At 46.3% G+C, this 20,739-nt stretch overlaps 4 non-coding genes across 4 annotated transcripts; 2 read left to right on the top strand and 2 right to left on the bottom strand.

The window, feature by feature from the left end:
• Window positions 1-3,414: 3,414 nt before the first annotated feature.
• Window positions 3,415-3,486, bottom strand: trnad-guc (transfer RNA aspartic acid (anticodon GUC)). Its single transcript has one exon. It is a non-coding gene; the product is annotated as a tRNA-Asp (tRNA).
• A 7,340-nt stretch (window positions 3,487-10,826) lies between these two features.
• On the top strand, window positions 10,827-10,898 carry trnad-guc (transfer RNA aspartic acid (anticodon GUC)). The gene has a single exon. It is a non-coding gene; the product is annotated as a tRNA-Asp (tRNA).
• A 4,074-nt stretch (window positions 10,899-14,972) lies between these two features.
• Window positions 14,973-15,054, top strand: trnal-uag (transfer RNA leucine (anticodon UAG)). Its single transcript has one exon. It is a non-coding gene; the product is annotated as a tRNA-Leu (tRNA).
• A 5,389-nt stretch (window positions 15,055-20,443) lies between these two features.
• trnah-gug (transfer RNA histidin (anticodon GUG)) lies at window positions 20,444-20,515 on the bottom strand. Its single transcript has one exon. It is a non-coding gene; the product is annotated as a tRNA-His (tRNA).
• Window positions 20,516-20,739: the final 224 nt, after the last annotated feature.

Raw genomic sequence — 20,739 nt, 5'->3', positions numbered from 1 at the left:
GCCACACTACCATGTCACCTCTGCTGCTTTCAGAATCTGGGAACTGGTGATTGAAAAGCGGCTTTCTTACTCTGACCTTTCAGTCCAAGACTTTTGCCTTGAAAGAATAAAATAAAAGGGCTTTCTTTGCACTGTTCATGCGACAAGGTGGCCGAGTGGTTACGGGCACGGACTGCTAATCTATTGAGCTTTGCCAGCATTGTTTTGTATCCCACCCACGCCATTATTGTATTTTTTTAATCGTTCATGGGATGTGGGCGTCGTTGGCGAGGCCACCATTTATTGCCCATCCCCAATTGCCCTTGAGAAGGTGGTGGTGAGCCGCCTTCTTGAACCGTTGCAGTCCATGTGGTGAAGGTTCTCCCAATGTGCTGTTAGGTAGGGAGTTCCAGGATTTTGACTGAGCAACGCTGAAGGAAGGGTGATTTTTTTCCAAGTCGGGATGGTGTGTGAATTGGAGGGGAACGTGCAGATGGTGTTGTTCCCATGTGCCTGCTGCCCTTGTCCTTCTAGCTGTTAGAGGTTGCGGGTTTGGGAGGTGCTGTCGAAGAAGCCTTGGCGAGTTGCTGCAGTGCATCCTGTGGATGGTACACACTGCAGCCACGGTGCGCCGGTGGTGAAGGGGGTGAATGTTTCGGGTGGTGGATGGGATGCCAATCAAGTGGGCTACTTTGTCCTGGATGGTGTCGCGATTCTTGAATGTTGTTGGAGCTGCACTCATCCAGGCAAGTGGAGAGTATTCCATCACACTCCTTACTTGTGCCTCGCAGATGGTGGAAAGGATTTGGGGAGGCCAGAGGTGGGTCACTCACCACAGAATACCCAGCTTCTGGCCTACTCTTGTAGCCACAGTATTTATATGGCTGGTCCAGTTAAGTTTCTGGTCAATGGTGACCCCCAGGATGTTGATGGTGGGGGATTCGGCGATGGTAATGCCATTGAATGTCAAGGGGAGGTGGTTAGACTCTCCCTTGTTGGAGATTGTCATTGCCTGGCAATTGTCTGGCGTGAATGTTACTTGCTACTTATCAGCCCAAGCCTGGATGTTGTCCAGGTCTTGCTGCATGTGGGCACTGACTGCATCTTATCTGTGGGGTTGCGAATCGAACTGAACACTGCGCAATCGTCAGCAAAGATCCCCATTTCTGACCTTATGATGGAAGGAAGGTCATTGATGAAGCAGCTGAAGATGGTTGGGCCAAAGACACTGGCCTGAGGAACTCCAGCAGCAATGTCCTGGGGCTGAGATGATTGGCCTCCAACAACCACTCCATCTTCTTTTGTGCTCGGTATGCCGATCCAGTGGAGAGCTTTCCACTGGAGCGGCAGCTGAACGGATGGTCTCAATCTTTGTGACAGAATAGTCCAGGAGCTCCTCGCAATTTTTTTGGTGAGGGTGGAAGAGGCAGGGGGTGCAAGAAGACGGTTTGTGGTCGAGAAGAGATACAGGGGATATCTTTGGATTCCAGGATGATCCTGGAATAGTGAGCAGTTTTCTGTCTCACTCTGTTCAGAGAGAAAGAGACAGAGACCTACGCAGGAAAACATAGAAACTATGAGGCACATACACAGACAAACAGACACAGACACACAGAAACAGACACACATACACATGGAGTGACTCAGAAATACAGAGATACAGAACATGGATAATTTGGCTGATTTTTCATCGATTTCTGTCGCAGATTTCGTGAAATCTTGCAGATCAATTAAAATGAGCATAAAACTCGCGGTGTTCAACATCGTGGAATTTCAATTCACTTTAGAATTATTAATTCGACAAGGAACTTGTTGAATTTTGAAACGCAGAGATGAAAAGGGTTGATGAATGACGGGATCTGATGTCTGTCAGATTTGAACCTGCGCGCGGGAAATGAATGAATTTCTAATCTGTCACCTTAATCACCAGTCAGTAAAAATCACAATTGCTCTGCATCCAGTCCTCAAATAGTCTCCGTACAATAATATTCTGAAAGTGACAATCACCTGTTTTTTTTCTCTGCAGTTTATTTTTTGGAAGAAGCTCGGCGAAGACATAAAATTAAAAGTTGGAGTCTTATAAATGCTTCCTCCCCGTCGGGGAATGAAACCCCGGACGAAGGCGGGGCAACTCACCACGATAAGTGAGAAAGAAAGAACGAAAGAAAGACAGAGTCAGTTGTTCGTTGTCCAACAAAGAGATGGAAATGTAAAAGGTTCTTTCAAGAGTGGCCCGTGGTAAATGAAACAAACTGTCATCAAATAATTAGTTGAAAGAAATGCACTTATACATGAAGCATGTCTAACACCATATGGGATGAGTGTACGGTTAACGCAGTAGTTAGTATAGTGGTGCGTATTCCCGCCTATCACGCGGTCGACCGTGGTTCAGTTCCCAGACGAGGCAATTAAACTTTCTCCGCCTTTAAAAGCTTTTCTCTTATTAATTTCCAATATTGGATGCGGAAGAACAGTGTAAAACTGACTCGGAGTTTCCCACTTTCCCCAATTTAATTTCACTGATATTCCAGTGGTTTTAAAATCTGCTCTCAGCGTCACTCTTCACCTCGATGTTCGACTGGCTTCTGTGATGGTGGGGATTTCGGGAGGAGGCCGAGATGGATCATCCACTCGGCACTTCTGGCTGAAGACGGTTTCTAAAACTTTGCACTCACGTGCTGGCCTTTACCATCATTGAGGATGGGGATGTTCATGGAGCCTCTTCCCGTTAGTTGTTTCATTATCCACCATCATTCACAAATGGGTGTGGCAGGACTGCAGAGCTTTGATCTGATCCGTTGTTTGTGGGATCGTTTAGCTCTGTCTACAGCATGCTGCTTCCACTGTTTGTCAAGTAGTCCTGTGTTACTTTCAGGTTATTGGTGTGTGTATGTTTGTGTGTAAGTGTTTATGTAGAGAGGAATGTGTGTGTTTGTGTATGTGTGAATATGACTATGTCTGTCTCACTTGTTATATGCGTTTCTGAGTGTCTCTCTCTTCCTTTCTATCTGTCACTTTTTCCCTGCTCCTCAAATAATTTTTCTCTGGACCTTGACTAATAAAGAGATAGAAAGTAAGTCCTCTTTCAACAGTGGCATGTGGAAAGTTAAACAAATTGTCATCAAAGAAGGAGTTAAAATAGATTCACTGAAACATGCATCATTTTCATTGCTGTCTGTAAGATCTTTCATGTCTGCGCCTGTTCCGAGACCTGTCTCTCTCTGTTTCGGGCTGGTGACAACCAATTCTGCGTTTTATTTCTTGCCCATCATTGTGGTTCTCACATCGAGCTGAAGCGTGAGGCAGAGAGCAGATATTTAAAATCGCTGTGAAATCAATTTGTGGAAGTGGGAATGGCCGAGTCAGTTTTTCATTGTATTTTCAACATCCAATATTGCAGATAAATGAAAGTGAAGCTTCGAAAGCAGCAATAACCTCCTCGTCGGGGAATTGAACCCCGGTCTCCCGCGTGACAGGCGGGGATACTCACCACTATACTAACGAGGAATTCGTGCAGACATTTGCCGTATATTCACCACAGATGCTTCACGTTTCAGTGAATCTGTTTGAACTGTTCATTTGATGACAGTTTGTTTCACTTTCAACGGACCACTGTTGAAAGAAGAATTACCGACCACTTTTCCATCTCATGTTGGATCATGATGTGGGTAACGCGGGAGAGAGTGAGACAGAAAGAGACAGATCTTCTCAGGAAAATATAGAAAATATGAGGCACATACACAGACAGACAGACACAGACACACATACACATGGATTGACTCAGAAATACTGAGAGTCAGAATATGGATAATTTGGCTGACTTTTGTTCTATTTCTGTCGTAGATTTCGTGAAATCTTGCAGATCAATTAAAATGAGCATAAAACTCGGGGTTACTCAATGCTGTGGAATTTTAATTCACTTAAGAATTATTAATTCTAGAAGATACTTGTTGAATTTTGAAACGCAGAGATGAAACAGGTTGATGAATGACGGGATCTGAAGTCTGTCAGATTTGAACCTGCGCGGGGGAAATGAATGAATTTCGAATCTGTCACCGAACCCACCAGTTCGTAAAAATCACAATTGCTCTGCATCCAGTCCTCAAATAGTCTCCGTACAATAATATTCTGAAAGTGACAATCACCTGTTTTTTTTCTCTGTAGTTTTTGTTTGGGAAGAAGCTCGGCGAAGACATAAAATTAAAAGTTGGCGTCTTATAAATGCTACCTCCCCGTCGGGGTATTAAACCCCGGACTAAGGCGGGGCAACTCACCAGGATAAGAGAGAAAGAAAGAACGAAAGAAAGACAGAGTCAGTTATTGACTAACAAAGAGATGGAAATGTAAAAGATTCTTTCAAGAGTGGCCCGTGGAAAATTAAACAAACTGTCATCAAATAAATAGTTAAAAGAAATGCAGTGACACATGAAGCATGTCTAACACCATCTGGGTGAGTGCACATTTACTGCAGCAGTTCCTCGTTAGTATTGTGGTGAGTGTCCCTGCTTCTTGCGCGGGAGAACGGGGTTCAATTTCTCAACGCGGCGATTCAACGCTTTCAAAAGTATTTATCTCCAATGTGGAATGTGCAGTGCAACTGACTCAGAGTTTCTCAATTTAATTTCACTGATATTCCAGCGGTTTTATAATCTGCTTTCTGCATCACTCTTCACCTCGATGTTCGACTGGTTTCTGTGATGTTGGGGATTTCGGGAGGAGGCCAAGGTGGATCATCCACTCGGCACTTCTGGCTGAAGGCGGTTGCGAACACTTTGCACTCACGTGCTGGGCTTTACCATCATTGAGGATGGGGATGTTCATGGAGCCTCTTCCCGTTAGTTGCTTAATTATCCACCATCATTCACAACTGGATGTGGCAGGACGGCAGAGCTTTGATCTGATCCGTTGTTTGTGGGATCGCTTAGCTCGATCCACAGCATGCTGCTTCCACTGTTTGTCAGGTCGTCCTGTGTTACTTTCATGTTATTGGTGTGTGTATGTTTGTGTGTCTCTGTCTGTGTGTGTGTTTATGTTGCTCGGATGCGGGCCTCCATTTTCACAGCTTTTTTATTTTTAGCTCGTGGGGGCCGGGATTCCTGGGCCTTCTCCTTCACACCACATGAGAGGAGACGGGAAGGCCCGAAACAGCAGGTAAATGCCTTAAAACACAGCTTGTGGGCCCGGAGGAGCAGGAGTGCTTCCTCCAGGCCCAACAAGCCAACCTGCCGCGATCCCATGTAGGCGATCGGCCGACCCCCTCCAAATCTCCGACACCCCTGCACGAGCGACAAACCCCATGATCTCCGACCCCCGCGATGACCCCCGAACCCAGCCCCCGATGACTGAGTCCTCGCACCGATGACTGTCCAACCCATGACCCCTGACCGCCTCCCATGACCCCCCCCCCCCCTCGATAAAATCAAGCCCAATGAGTTTGATTCCCGTTGTGTTATCTCTTTGTCGGTTTGCTGGTAAACGTTTAACTCGCGTCTGTTCCCGTCAATGGTCACAAGTAGTAACAGACAGAGCGGGTCTGACCGCCCCGAGATGTGGAAAAGACATCAGTTTAGGACAAACGTCTCAAATCAAATGGTCTCCCGGCACCGAGAGACAAATGCCAGAGAAAAAGGCAGAAGAGAAAAGAGAAATAAAAGCTCAATAAAGACACTACCAATATTTCCCATTCTTGATGCCTGTCTATTTCTTCCCCAACCTTTCTGTGCCGGTTAAAATTTCAGTGCAAATAAATGCGAGAATCGACTCAAAGAACGAGAACAAAGCAACAAAAATTGCCGAACACAGAATCAAACCCAGAGACCTTTAGATCTTCAATCTCACGCTCTCCAAACTCAACTTTTTCGGCTCCACTGTAAATTGGACTTTGTGACATCTCCTTGGAGGAAAATATAAACCGGGTGGAATTTCCCCTCCCGCTCATTCCTCACTCTGGGGGAATGGGACCAGATCAGATGTCGGAGCTCAGGTTATGTTAATGTTCAGCTGATGACATCTTAATATTATCTTGTGTTTGGCCTCATTTAATCAGCTTCGTGGGCACTTTCTTCCATCATCTCGTCTCCAAAATCCCTTCTCCCCCGAAGGAATGTGGTGCAGCCGTTGCTACATTTAGCAGGAAAAGCCAATTATCGCCCCCATTTCACAGGAGAAGAAACTCACTCTGGAGATTCACATGGAGCGAATTCCCAAAATAGGTTCCCGCCCGGGAATCGCTCGCGTGGGAGGCAAACGTGATAACCGCCACAGGACAGAAACCACTACTCAATTTATAGCATCTTGTGGCTTCTCCCTTAAATAACATCACTTCTGTCCCACACTACAAGCTCACAATCCGTCTCTTTCACAAACATTTCACTGATCAAAACTTCAGAAGTCACACAGGAAAAAGTCTTCATTTAAAAATCATTGAACTCCCGGAGGAGCTGCGGGGACAGACTGAGCGGTGCAACTGAGTACAGAGATACAGAGAGACACCAGCAGAGGGAGGTAGAGAGCGGTGTGACAGAGTACAGAGATACAGAGAGACACCAGCAGAGGGAGGTAGAGAGCGGTGTAACTGAGTACAGAGATACAGAGAGACACCAGCAGAGGGAGGTAGAGAGCAGTGTAACTGAGTACAGAGATACAGAGAGACACCAGCAGAGGGAGGTAGAGAGCGGTGTAACTGAGTACAGAGATACAGAGAGACACCAGCAGAGGGAGGAAGAGAGCGGTGTAACTGTGCACAGAGATACAGAGAGAAACCAGTAGAGGGAGGTAGAGAGCGGTGTAACTGTGTACAGAGATACAGAGAGACACCAGCAGAGGGAGGTAGAGAGCGGTGTAACTGAGTACAGAGATACACAGAGAAACCAGCAGAGGGAGGTAGAGAGCGGTGTAACTGAGTACAGAGATACACAGAGAAACCAGCAGAGGGAGGTAGAGAGCGGTGTAACTGTGTACAGAGATACAGAGAGACACCTGCAGAGGGAGGTAGAGAGCGGTGTAACTGAGTACAGAGATACAGAGAGACACCAGCAGAGGGAGGTAGAGAGCGGTGTAACTGAGCACAGAGGGACAGAGACAACAGAAGAGGGAGGTGGAGAGCGGTGTAACTGAGTACAGAGATACACAGAGAAACCAGCAGAGGGAGGTAGAGAGCGGTGTAACTTTGTTTTTCAAAAAATATACTTTATTCATAAAATTTGCAGCAGTACATACAATACAGTTGTCATATCACTTTCCAAACGTACACAATACAGATTATACAATTTGCAGGTTACGTCAAGTACAGTTCAATGAACACATTGGACATAATTACAGTTCATGACACTCTAGGGTGTCTCATTGCATCATACTCAACACAGATTATTGCTTACAGATTCATTTCAGATTCATTACAGGTACATTACAGCAATTTGAATTTTACATTCTGCCCGAGGGGTTTTTTCCCTGATTGCAGCCCCTCGGTTTACAATGGCGGGAAGGCTCTAAACGGTTGCCTTTCCCCACAGGGCCTTTGCGGCGGCCGCACCCATCCTCGGTGCATCCCTCAGCACGTAGTCCTGGACCTTGGAATGTGCCAGTCTGCAACACTCGGTCGAGGACAGCTCCTTGTGCTGGAAGACCAGCAAGTTTCGGGCAGACCAAAGGGCGTCTTTCACCGAGTTGATGGTCTTCCAGCAGCAGCCGATGTCCGTCTCAGTGTGCGTCCCCGGGAACAGCCCGTAGAGCACAGAAACCTGTGTTACGGAACTGCTCGGGACGAACCTGGACAGATACCACTGCATCTCTCTCCAGACCTTCTTTGCAAAGGCACATTCCATAAGGAGATGGGTGACGGTCTCGTCTCCACCGCAGCCTCCTCTGGGACAGCGCGCGGTGGCGCTGAGAGTCCGGGAGTGCATGAAGGATCTGACAGGAAGGGCCCTTCTCACCACCAGCCAAGCTAGGTCTTGGTGCTTGTTTGAGAGCTCTGGCGATGAGGCGTTCTGCCAAATGACATTGACAGTCTGCTCGGGGAACCAACCGACAGGATCCACCATCTCCTTTTCCCGCAGGGTCTCGAGGACGTTACGTGCGGACCACTTGCTGATCGCCTTGTGGTCAAAGGTGTTTTCCTGCACAAACCTTTCCACGAAGGACAGGTGGGGCGGAACGGTCCAACTGGACGGAGCGTTCCGTGGCAGCGTGGCCAGGCCCATCCTTCTCAACACCGGGGACAGGTAGAACCTCAGCACGTAGTGACACTTTGTGTTTGCGTACTGAGGGTCTATGCACAGCTTGATGCAGCCGCACACAAAGGTGGCCATCAGGATGAGGGCCACGTTGGGCACGCCTTTCCCCCCTTTCTCTGGAGATTTGTACATCGTGACCCTGCGGACACGGTCCATTTTTGATCTCCAGACAAAGTGGAAGATGGCTCGGGTGACTGTCGCGGCGCAGGAGAGAGGTATGGGCCAGACCTGCGCCACGTACAGCAACACCGAGAGCACCTCGCACCTGATGACCAGGTTCTTGCCCACGATCGAGAGGGATCGTTGATGCCACAGTCCCAGTTTCTGCTTAACCTTGGAGATACGCTCCTCCCAGTTTTTGGTGCACGCCCCGGCCCCCCCGAACCAGATCCCCAGCACCTTCAGGTAATCCGACCTGACGGTGAAGGGGACAAAGCATCGGTCGGTCCAGTTCCCAAAGAACATGGCCTCGCTCTTGCTACGATTTACCCTGGCCCCCGAGGCCAGTTCGAACTGGTCGCAGATGCTCATCAATCTGCGGACCGACAGCTGATCCGAGCAACTGTGTACAGAGATACACAGAGACACCTGTATCTGAGTACAGAGATGCAGAGAGGCACAAACAGATGGAGGTGGAGAGCGGTGTAACTGGGTGCAGAGATACAGAGAGACACCAGCAGAGGGAGGTAGAGAGCGGTGTAACTGGGTGCAGAGATACCTTTCGCTCATGGCCTATAATCACTATTAAGATCAAGGCGGAACACATCTGATCCAACTGCACCGCCCCAACTTGCCAAATGTGCATCTTTCAGCCGCCATTCGCAGCTCTGTTGCGCTGCCCGTCGCTCACGCACCTCAAGTACAGGCATGTGAGAGTGCTGGGATTTAAAGGAATGGATAGGTTTTAACCACCCACAAAAAATATTTAAGATTGATATGTTGCTGACTTTTTTTGGTATGTGTGGCAGAGGATAAAAGTTATGCCGTGACTCAGATACGACCACAACACAGAATACTAACCACCATACGATCACAGCATCACAGCTCAGGTGTAGTTACAGCATCCGAACCACAGCAACAGGCAACGCCTGACTGCTTTGTGACGAAGGATTTTTGGAGAAGAGGTCAAAATAAGCAGCATCACAGAAATGCCCACCATCACAGAAGCCAGTCGAACATCGAGGTGGAGAGTGACGCTGAGAGCAGGTTTTAAAACCGCTGGAATATCAGTGAAATTAAATTGAGAAACTCCGAGTCAGTTACACTGTATATTCCACATCCAATATTGTAGATAAATGAGAGAAAAGCTTTTGAAAAAGTTAAACATCCTATACGTGTACTCATCCCAGATGGTGTTAGACATGCTTCAGAAATCATTGCATTTCTTTTAACTATTCATTTGATGACAGTTTGTTTCATTTTCCACGAGCCACTCTTGAAAGAACCATTTACATTTCCTTCTCTTTGTTAGACAACGACAACTGACTCTGTCTTTCTTTCGTTTTTTCTTTCTCTCTTATCGTGGTGAGTTGCCCCACCTTCGTCCGGGGTTTAATTCCCCGACGGGGAGGAAGCATTTATCAGACGCCAACTTTTAATTTTATGTCTTCGCCGAGCTTCTTCCTAAACAAAAACTACAGAGAAAAAAAACAGGTGATTGTCATTTTCAGATTATTATTGTACGGAGACTATTTGAGGACTGGATGCAGAGCAATTGTGATTTTTACTAACTGGTGGTTAAGGTGACAGATTGGAAATTCATTCATTTCCCCCGCGCAGGTTCAAATCTGACAGACTTCAGATCCCGCCATTCATCAACCTGTTTCATCGCTGCGTTTCAAAATTCAACAAGTTTCTTGTAGAATGAATAATTCTTAAGTGAATTAAAATTCCACAGCATTGAGTACCTCGAGTTTTATGCTCATTTTAATTGATCTGCAAGATTTCACGAAATCTACGACAGAAATAGAACAAAAATCAGCCAAATTATCCATATTCTGACTCTCAGTATTTCTGAGTCAATCCATGTGCATGTGTGTCTGTTTCTGTTTGTCTGTGTCTGTCTGTCTGTGTATGTGCCTCATATTTTCTATATTTTCCTGAGAAGATCGGTCTCTTTCTGTCTCACTCTCTCCCGCGTTACCCACATCATGATCCAACATGAGATGGAAAAGTGGTCGGTAATTCTTCTTTCAACAGTGGTCCGTGTGGCCATCCACAGGTCTAGGATGATCGTGGTCCGTGGGGGCGGTCGCTCGGCCTGTCTGCCTCTCTTCCGCGGAATGCTCCGCGCCCGGGTGGCCCTGGAGATGGAGCACGCGGTGTCTGCCGGTACGCTCGAGGCTTTCCGCGACCGATGGGCACCGCAGGGGCTGGAGTGCATCCTGGACGGGGAGAATAAAATTTTAATTTGAAAACTTGGTTTTGGTTTGTTTGGTTTTAGTATTTAAGCACACCCCACACCCCCCCTTCCTATAAAAGAAAAAAAAAGAAAGAAAAAAAAAACAGTGGTCCGTGGAAAGTTAAACAAACTGTCATCAAATGAACAGTTCAAACAGATTCACTGAAACGTGAAGCATCTGTGGTGAATATACGATTAAAGGTTGCGCCAATTCCTCGTTAGTATAGTGGTGAGTATCCCCGCCTGTCACGCGGGAGACCGGGGTTCAATTCCCCGACGAGGAGGTTATTGCTGCTTTCGAAGCTTCACTTTCATTTATCTGCAATATTGGATGTTGAAAATACAATGAAAAACTGACTCGGCCTTTCCCACTTCCACAAATTGATTTCACAGCGATTTTAAATATCTGCTCTCTGCCTCACGCTTCAGCTCGATGTGAGAACCACAATGATGGGCAAGAAATAAAACGGAGAATCGCGCTGTCACTAGCCCGAAACAGAGAGAGACAGGTCTCGGAACAGGCGCAGACATGAAAGATCTCACATACAGCAATGAAAATGATGCATGTTTCAGTGAATCTATTTTAACTACTTCTTTGATGACAATTTGTTTAACTTTCCACATGCCACTGTTGAATGAAGACTTACTTTCTATCTCTTTGTTAGTCAAGGTCCAGAGAAAAATTATTGGTGAGCAGGGAAAAAGTGACAGATGGAAAGATAGAGAGAGACACTCAGAAACGCATATAACAAGTGAGACAGACATAGTCATATTCACACATACACAAACACACACATACCTAGCTACATAAACACGGACAGACACCAATAACCTGAAAGTAACACAGGACTACTTGACAAACAGTGGAAGCAGCATGTTGCAGATAGAGCAAAGCGATCCCACAAACAACGGATCAGATCAAAGCTCTGCAGTCCTGCCACACCCATTTGTGAATGATGGTGGATAATTGAACAACGAACGGGAAGAGGCTCCATGAACATCCCCATCCTCAATGATGGAAAAGCCCAGCACGTGAGTGCAACGTTTTCGAAACCGTCTTCAGCCCCTCCAAGTCACACACCATCCCGACTTGGAAATATATCGCCGTTCCTTCATTGTCGCTGGGTCAAAATCCTGGAACTCCCTTCCTAACAGCACTGTGGGAGAACCGTCACCACACGGACTGCAGCGGTTCAAGAAGGCGGCTCACCACCACCTTCGCGAGGGCAATTAGGGATGGGCAATAAATGCCGGCCTTGCCAGCGACGCCCACATCCTGTGAACGAATAAAAAAAAAGCCAGAAGTGCCCAGTGGATGATCCATCTCGGCCTCCTCCCGAAATCCCCACCATCACAGAAGCCAGTCGAACATCGAGGTGAAGAGTGAAGCTGGGAGCAGATTTTAAAACCGCTGAAATGTCAGTGAAATTAAATTGGGGAAAGTGGGAAACTCCGAGTCAGTTTTACACTGTATATTCCGCATCCAATATTGGAGATAAAAGCTTTTGAAGGCGGCGAAAGTTTAATCTCCCCGTTGGGGAATTGAACCCGGGTCTCCCGCGTGATAGGCGGGGATACTCACCACTATACGAACGAGGAACTGCTGCAGTGACAATGCACTTATCCCAGATGGTGTTAGACATGCTTCATGTATCAGTGCATTTCTTTTAACTATTTATTTGATGACAGTTTGTTTCATTTTCCACGTGCCACTGTTGAAAGAACCTTTTACATTTCCATCTCTTTGTTAGACAACGGCAACTGACTCTGCCTTTCTTTCGTTCTTTCTTTCTCTCTTATCCTGGTGAGTTGCCCCGCCTTAGTCCGGGGTTCAATTCCCCGACGGGGAGGAAGCATTTATAAGATGCCAACTTTTAATTTTATGTCTTCGCCGAGCTTCTTCCTAAACAAAAACTATAGAGAAAAAAAACAGGTGATTGTCACTTTCAGAATATTATTGTACGGAGACTATTTGAGGACTGGATGCAGCAGCAATTGTGATTTTTACGAACTGGTGGTGAAGGTGACAGATTGGAAATTCATTCATTTCCCCCGCGCAGGTTCAAATCTGAGAGACTTCAGATCCCGTCATTTATCAACGTGTTCATCTCTGCGTTTCAAAATTCAACAAGTTTCTTGTGGAATTAATAATTCTGAAGTGAATTAAAATTCCACAGCATTGAACACCTCGAGTTTTATGCTCATTATAATTGATCTGTCAGATTTCTCGAAATCTACGACAGAAATAGAACAAAAATCAGCCAAATTATCCATGTTCTGTCTCTCCATATTTCTGAGTCACTCCATGTGCATGCGTGTCTGTGTCTATCTGTCTGTGTATGTGCCTCATATTTTCTATGTTTTCTTGAGTCGGTCTTTCTCTGTCTCACTCTGTCCCGCGCTCCCCACATCATGATCCAACATGAGATGGAAAAGTGGTCGGAAATTCTTCTTTCAACAGTGGTCCGTGGAAAGTTAAACAAACTGTCACCAAAAGAATAGCTCAAACAGATTTACTGAAACGTGAAGCATCTGTGGTGAACGTTCATCCCCTTCCGGCACCAGTTCCTCGTTAGTATCGTGGTGAGTATCAGTGTCTGTCACCCTGGAGACTGGGGTCAATTCCCCGACGGGAAGGTCTGCCTTCAGAAGCTTCACTTTCATTTATCAGCAACATCGGATGAAGAAAATACGGTGAAAAACTGACTCGGACTTTTTCACTTTCTACGATTTAATTTCACTGATCTCCGAGCAGATTTTAAAATCTTCACCTCGATATCAGAACCACAATAATGAGGAAGAAATAAAACGCAGAATCGCGCTGTGAACAGACCCGGGCTAATTCACCAGCCCGAAACAGAGAGAAACAGAAAACTGCTCATTATTCCAGGATTATCCAGGAATCCAAAGATACCCCCGGTATCTCTTCTCGACCACAAACCGACTTCTTGCACCCCCTGCCTCCTCCACCCTCACCACAAAATTTGCGAGGAGCTCCTGGACTATTTTGTCACAAAGATTGAGACTATCCGTTCAGCTGCCGCTTCAGTGGAAAACTCTCCAGTGGCTGGAGTCAGACGGAGCACAAAAGAAGATGGTAGTGGTTGTTGGAGGCCAATCATCTCAGCCCCAGGACATTGCTGCAGGAGTTCCTCAGGGCAGTGTCTTTGGCCCAACCATCTTCAGCTGCTTCATCAATGACCTTTCCCCCATCATAAGGTCAGAAATGGGGATGTTTGCTGATGATTGCGCAGTGTTCAGTTCCATTCGCAACCCCACAGATAAGAAGCAGTCCGTGCCCACATGCAGCAAGACCTGGACAATATCCAGGCTTGGGCTCATAAGTGGCAAGTAACATTCATGCCAGACAATTGCCAGGCAATGACAATCTCCAACAAGAGAGAGTCTGACCACCTCCCCTTGACATTCAACGGCATTACCATCGCCGAATCCCCCACCATCAACATCCTGGGTGTCACCATTGACCAGAAACTTAACTGGACCAGCCATATAAATACTGTGGCGACACGAGTAGGCCAGAAGCTGGGTATTCTGTGGTGAGTGACCCACCTCCGGACTCCCCAAAGCCTTTCCACCATCTACAAGGCACAAGTCAGGAGTGTGATAGAATCCTCTCCACTTGCCTGGATGAGTGCAGCTCCAACAACACTCAAGAAGCTCGACACCAATCAAGATAAAGTAGCCCACTTGTTCGGCACCCCATCCACCACCCTAAACATGCACTCCCTTCACCACCGGCGCACTGTGGCTGCAGTGTGTACCATCCACAGGATGCACTGCAGCAACTCGCCAAGGCTTCTTCGACAGCACCTCCCAAACCCACGACCTCTAACATCTAGAAGGACAAGGGCAGCAGGCACATGGGAACAACACCACCTGCACGTTCCCCTCCAAGTCACACACCATCCCGACTTGGAAATATATCAACGTTCCTTCATCGTCGCTGGGTCAAAATCCTGGAACTCCCTTCCTAACAGCACTGTGGGAGAACCTTCACCACATGGACTGCAACGGTTCAAGAAGGCGGCTCACCACCACCTTCTCAAGGGCAATTATGGATGGGCAATAAATGGTGGCCTCGCCAGCGACGCCCACATCCCATGAGCGATTGAAAAAAGGCAGTAATGGCGCGGCTGGGATACAAAACCATGCTGGCAAAGCTCAATGGATTAGCAGTCCATCACCTCAACCACTCAGCCACCTGGTCGCAAGAACAGTGCAAAGAAAGCCCTTTTATTTGATTCTTTCAAGGAAAAAATCTTGGACTCAAAGGTCAGAGTCGGAAAGCCGCTTTTCAATCACCAGTTCCGAGATTCTGGACAACACCCTTGTGCAGCGGTAGCGTGGCCGAGCGGTCTAAGGCGCTGGATTTAGGCTCTAGTCGCTGCGGGGGCGAGGGTTCGAATCCCACCGCTGCCATAATCTGAGCTGTTAATTATTTTAGCCTCATCACCAAAATCTTTCTTTTCTCAGCGTGCCATTCATGTTGTTGGGGCACAACTGCCACACCTGATGTACATCGTCGTGATCGTTTTGTGGTTAATACTCTGCTTTGTGGTCGCAGGAACATCGGAGCGAATCCGAGTCTCCACAGAGTTTCTTTAGAACATGAAAGAAAAATGTTTTGGTGAAACCTTTCAATTCCGTCAAATCCCACCTCTCTCACATGCCTGTACTTGATGTTCCACAGTTCAAACCCGCCTCTTCTCCCAGCTTTTTCTTCCTTCCACAGTCAATAGGCCGCCTTTACTTTCCTCCTTCCATTTCATGGACACTTTCCTGCGGCATTGCCGACTCGAACATTCACTTTCACGATCTCACGCCTTTAAGTTTGTTCTGCTCCGACCGCTGTTTCTATTGGGCACATGTCCCATTCGCACCAATGTTCATTTGTGCCTTGAAACCAGTCGATACATTTCGATCTGCGTGACCGCTCGACAGACAAACACGACGAAAGCAGGGCTGGTCTCTGGAAAGACAGCCGCCCGATTGTTCACGAAATTTATTTGGGGAATCTTGTGATCCAGGGGATGGTAACTGAAGAACTGGTTTTTGTTTTGATGTTTGTTGGCTCTTTTCTCTCAGCAGTTGAGTTGCGTGAGCGACGGACAGCGCAACAGAGCTGCGAATGGCGGTTGAAAGGTTCACATTTGGCAAGTTGGGGCGGTGCAGTAAGAGCGGAAGTGTTCCGCCTTGATCTTAATAGTTCTGTTGAAACGTGCGATTGAATCGAGTAGAGGATAAATGTAAAGAGCGCCTGTGGGGAAAAAGGAGCGATTACAGGCCATGAGCGAACGGTCTTTCAAATTCTCGTGGCGCAGGACGCTGTGTGCGGAAACGGCAGATTTTAAAGCGCGTGTGTCGGAAAGTAAAGTGCGATCTTGTGTGTGAGAAGAGCACAAGAAAGTTGTGCTTGAAGCTGCGCCCTTGAGGCAAGTTGCAGGTTGTCACGAAAACTGCGATAGTGAAAGCTCAAAAATAAACCCAGAAACTGCTGGCAACACTCAGCAGGTCAGGTAGTATCTGTGGGGAGAGACTCAAGTATTTATCCAATTTTCCTTTTAAAGTTACGATTGAATCGAGCTCCACCATCCTTTAAGGCAGTGCGTTCCAGATCATAACAATTCGCTGTGTAAAAAAAAAATCTCCTTATTTCCCTTCTAGTTCTTTTGCCAATTATCTCAAATCTGCGTCCGTTGGTTGCCGACCCTCCCGCCAGTGGGTGAAGTTTCTCCTTATTTACTCGATCAAAACCCCTCTTAATTTTGAACACGTGGATTACTTCTACCCTTAACCTTCATTGCTCGAAGCAGAACAATCCCAGGTTCTCGAGTCTCTCCACACAACTAAACCCCATCCCTGGTATAATTCTGGTAAATCTCCTCTCCATCCTCTCCAAGACCTTGACCTCCTTAATAAATTATAGTGCCCAGAATTGGACACAATACTTCAGATGAGGCCTGAACAATGATTTATAAACGTTTAACATAACTTCCTTGCTTTTGTGTTCTATTTCTCTATTATTAAGCCAAGGAACCGGATGCTGTTTTAACGGCTTCACCAACTTGTGCTGCCACAGTCAAAGATGTTGATGAAAACTGTCGAAACTTAACACTATACAAATGCATTAACACCCAAACAAGTAGTACAAGGAGAAACTTTATTGAACCCCAACTTGTATACAAGTGGAAGTGCACCTCAAACAATGGTTGAGGGTGCAACTTCGCCGAGTCAATGAAACAGCTCATGTTTATACAATTCATTAGGCAACGCCCACCTGTTACAGAATATGGGTGGACACGTACATTCTTTATTGGCTCAGGTAGTTGGTCAATCAAGTGGTGAGCCAGCCCCCGAACATTCACAGCCATCACGTCGGCCTGAGCAGATGTCAGCTATTTTCTTTCTCTCTGCATTCCTGTTCCTTGTTATCAGTAAGGCTGGAGCCAGTCTCAAGGCATCATGGCCATTCATCAACTCTATTATTATTATATTCTGTCCTTATCTTAAGGAAGGCCAGGCTGTGCTAGGCTTAATTATTAACATACCATGGCTCAAACGCAATCACACAATTGTGCTTACTTTGTGTTTGTGGCTAATCCTATCATGTGAGTTAATAAAGAGTTAATATGGTCAAGTATCCCGTCATGCACTTCCACAAAATCACCAGTAACACATTGGGTGAGAAAGAATAACACAGCACAGGCCGGGATAGCGGAGAGAGACAGAGACACGTGTTGTGATCTGTAACTTTTTATAAACACTTCAGTTTATTTCACTCCGTGTGCAACACCGTGCGATCTCCCCTGGTGTGTCAGCTTTCAGTGTTTATACAGAGTGTAATATATTGAATTGTCTCTTGGATCAGGAGTGGTAGACGGGGGTCTGTGTGCGGAGGGTTCGGGGGGTGAGCTCTGATTCCCGCCCTCTTCTGGATTGAAAGGAGAAAAGAATGAATGAGAGAGAGAAGCGATGTGGGAGAAGGGATGATGGAAGAATTTGTCTGTGAATTAATTAAAGTGGCCAAAAACAAGATAATATTAAGATATCATCAGCAGAACATTAATACAAGCTGTAAAACAAAAGAAAAATACTGCAGATGATGGAAATCTGAAATAAAAACAGAAAATGCTGGAAATACTCAGCAGGTCAGGCAGCATCTGTGGAGAGTGTTCTGATGAAATGTCATCGGCCTGAAAGGATGTTTCTCTCTCCACAGATGCTGCCTGACCTGCTGAGTGTTTCCCGCATTTTCTGTTTTTATTATTAATATAACCTGAGCTCTCTCGAGCGTTCATTGGTCGATTCACTGATAAAGCTGGGAATTAGGGGAAGCTGGTTCATGGCGAACCCCAGCTCTGAATCCCCCCGGCAGAGAGTTCAAGGAATGTTTAATATAAATGAGATTCAACGACAGTCTCAGAAAATCTCTCCTTGATGGTCGGTCTCATTCTCCCGAAGTGAGGAATGAGCGGGAGGGGCAATTCCACCCGGGGTTATATTTTATTCCAAGAGGATGACTCAAAGTGTAGTTCACAGTGGGGCTGAAACAGCTCAATTGGGCGAACGTTCAACAGAAAATGTAAAGGTTCCTGGTTCGATCCCGGGTTTCAGCAGTTTTCTGTTATTTTGTTTCATCTTCCATGGGCCGATTCTCAAAAATTTATTTGCACTGACATTTTTACCCGACACTGAACGGTTGGGGATGGAATAGAGTGACATCAAGGATGTCTGTATTTAGCTTTTATTTCTCTATTTCCTTCTGCCTTTCTCTCTGGTTTTTGTTTCTCTCGGTGTTCGATGAACATTTGATTTGATGCATTTGTCCTAAACTGATGCCTTTTCCACATCTCAGGGCGGTCAGACACGCTCTGTCTGTCTGTTACTGCTTGTGACCATTAACGGGAACAGGCCGCGAGTTAAACATTTATCAGCAAACCGCCAGAGAGATAACACAGCGGGAATAAAACACATTGCCTCACATTGTTAGACACCGAGTGACACAGATTGTAATGTGTGTCAGTAAACAGACCCGGAAAACAGAATCCGAGAAAGGAAAGAAATAGAGAGATAGAAAAGAGTCATAAAAAGAAAGAAAACCCTTTCTCCACCCCAACAACAACAACAACTTGCATTTATATCGCGCCTTTAACGGAGTAAAACGTCCCAAGGCGCTTCACAGGAGCGATTATCAAACAAAATGTGACACGGAGCCACATAAGGAGATATTGGGACAGGTGAGGTCGGTTTTAAGTGTCTTAAGGGAGGAGAGAGAGGTAGAGAGGCGGGGAGGTTCAGGGAGGGAAATCCAGAGCTTTGGGCCCAGTCGGTTGAAGGCACGGCCGCCAATGGTGGAGCGATGAAAATCGTGGATGCGCAAGAGGCCTATTTTTTCATGCCCTCTCTTTGCTTTCCTATTTTCCTTTTTAATTTCACCAACGTTTAATGATTTCTCACCATTTAAAACATATTCTGATCTTTTATTCTTCCCATCAAAGTGAATAACCTCACATTTCCACACATTATACTCCATCTGCCACCTTCTTGCCCACTCACTTAACCTGTCTATATCCCTTTGCAGACACTTTGTGTCCTCCTCACAGCTTACTTTCCTATCTATCTTTGTATCGTCAGCAAACTTGGACACATTGCACTCGGTCCCTTCATCTAAGTCGTTAATACAGATTGAAAATAGCTGACGCCCAAAAACGGCCGGCATTGCTCTCTGTTCAGTCAAGAGGAACTTCCCTGCCTGGAAATTGGTCCCAGCCTTGTTGAGGTGCAACACGTCCATCTTGTGCAGGTGTTTAATATTAATCAATGCACAATGAGGCCCTGGGAAAGCGAGTATCTCTCCACAGATACTACCTGACCTGCTGAGTGTTGCCAGCAGTTTCTGGGTTTATTTTTGTGCTTTCACTATCGCAGTTTTCCTGACAACCTGCAACTTGCCTCAAGGTCGCAGCTTCAAGAACAACTTTCTTGTGCTGTTCTCACACACAAGATCGCACTTTACTTTCCGACACACGCGCTTTAAAATCTGCCGTTTCCACAAACAGCGTCCTGCGCCACGAGAATTTGAAAGACCTTTCGCTCATGGCCTGTAATCGCTCCTTTTTCCCCACAGGCGCTCTTTACATTTATCCTCGACTCGCTTCAATCTCACGCTTCAACAGAACTATTAAGATCAAGGCGGAACACTTCCGATCTTACTGCACCGCCCCAACTTGCCAAATGTGCACCTTTCAACCGCCATTCGCAGCTCTGTCGCGCTTCCCGTCGCTCACGCAACTCAACTGTTTAGAGAAAAGAGCCAACAAGCATCAAAACAAAAACCAGTTATTCAGTTACCATCCCCTGGATCATAAGATCACCCAAGTGAATTTCGTGAACAATCGGGCGGCTGTCTTTCCAGAGACCAGCCCTGCTTTCGTCGTGTTTGTCTGTCGAGCGGTCACGCAGATCGAAATGTGTCGACTGATTTCAAGGCACAAATGAACATTGGTGTGAAAGGGACATGTGCCCAATAGAAACAGCGGTCGGAGCAGAACAAACTTAAAGGCATAAGATCGTGAAAGTGAATGTTAGAGTCGGCAATGTTCATGAAATGGAAGGAGGAAAGTAAAGGCGGCCTATTGACTGTGGAAGGAAGAAAAAGCTGGGAGAACAGGCGGGTTTGAACTGCGGCACATGAAGTACAGGCATGTGAGAGTGCTGTGATTTGATGGAATATTTAGTTTTCCTTCATGCATTAAAGATTGATACATTACTGCATTCGATGAGCAAGAGAGGCAGAAGACAAAAACTATGCCATGACTCGGATTCGAACCGAGGTTGCTGCGGCCACAACGCAGAGTACTAACCACTATACGATCACGGCACCACACCACAACTGGAACTGCTCTACCTGTAGGATTTATAAAGCTCCTTGAAAGTAGCAAAAGATCCCAAGGGGCTTCACAGTCACGTTTTCAAACAAAATTTGACACAACCACAGAAGGAGATATCAGAAGCAAAATACTGCCGATGCTGGAAATTTGAAAAAAAAAACAGAAAATGTTGTAAATAATCAGCAAGTCAGGCAGCATCTGTGGAGAGAGAAAC

This window comes from Heptranchias perlo, unplaced genomic scaffold (genome assembly GCF_035084215.1).
Source record: "Heptranchias perlo isolate sHepPer1 unplaced genomic scaffold, sHepPer1.hap1 HAP1_SCAFFOLD_163, whole genome shotgun sequence".
In the NCBI taxonomy this organism is placed as follows: domain Eukaryota; kingdom Metazoa; phylum Chordata; class Chondrichthyes; order Hexanchiformes; family Hexanchidae; genus Heptranchias; species Heptranchias perlo.
This window is presented reverse-complemented; position numbering and strand designations above follow the sequence as displayed.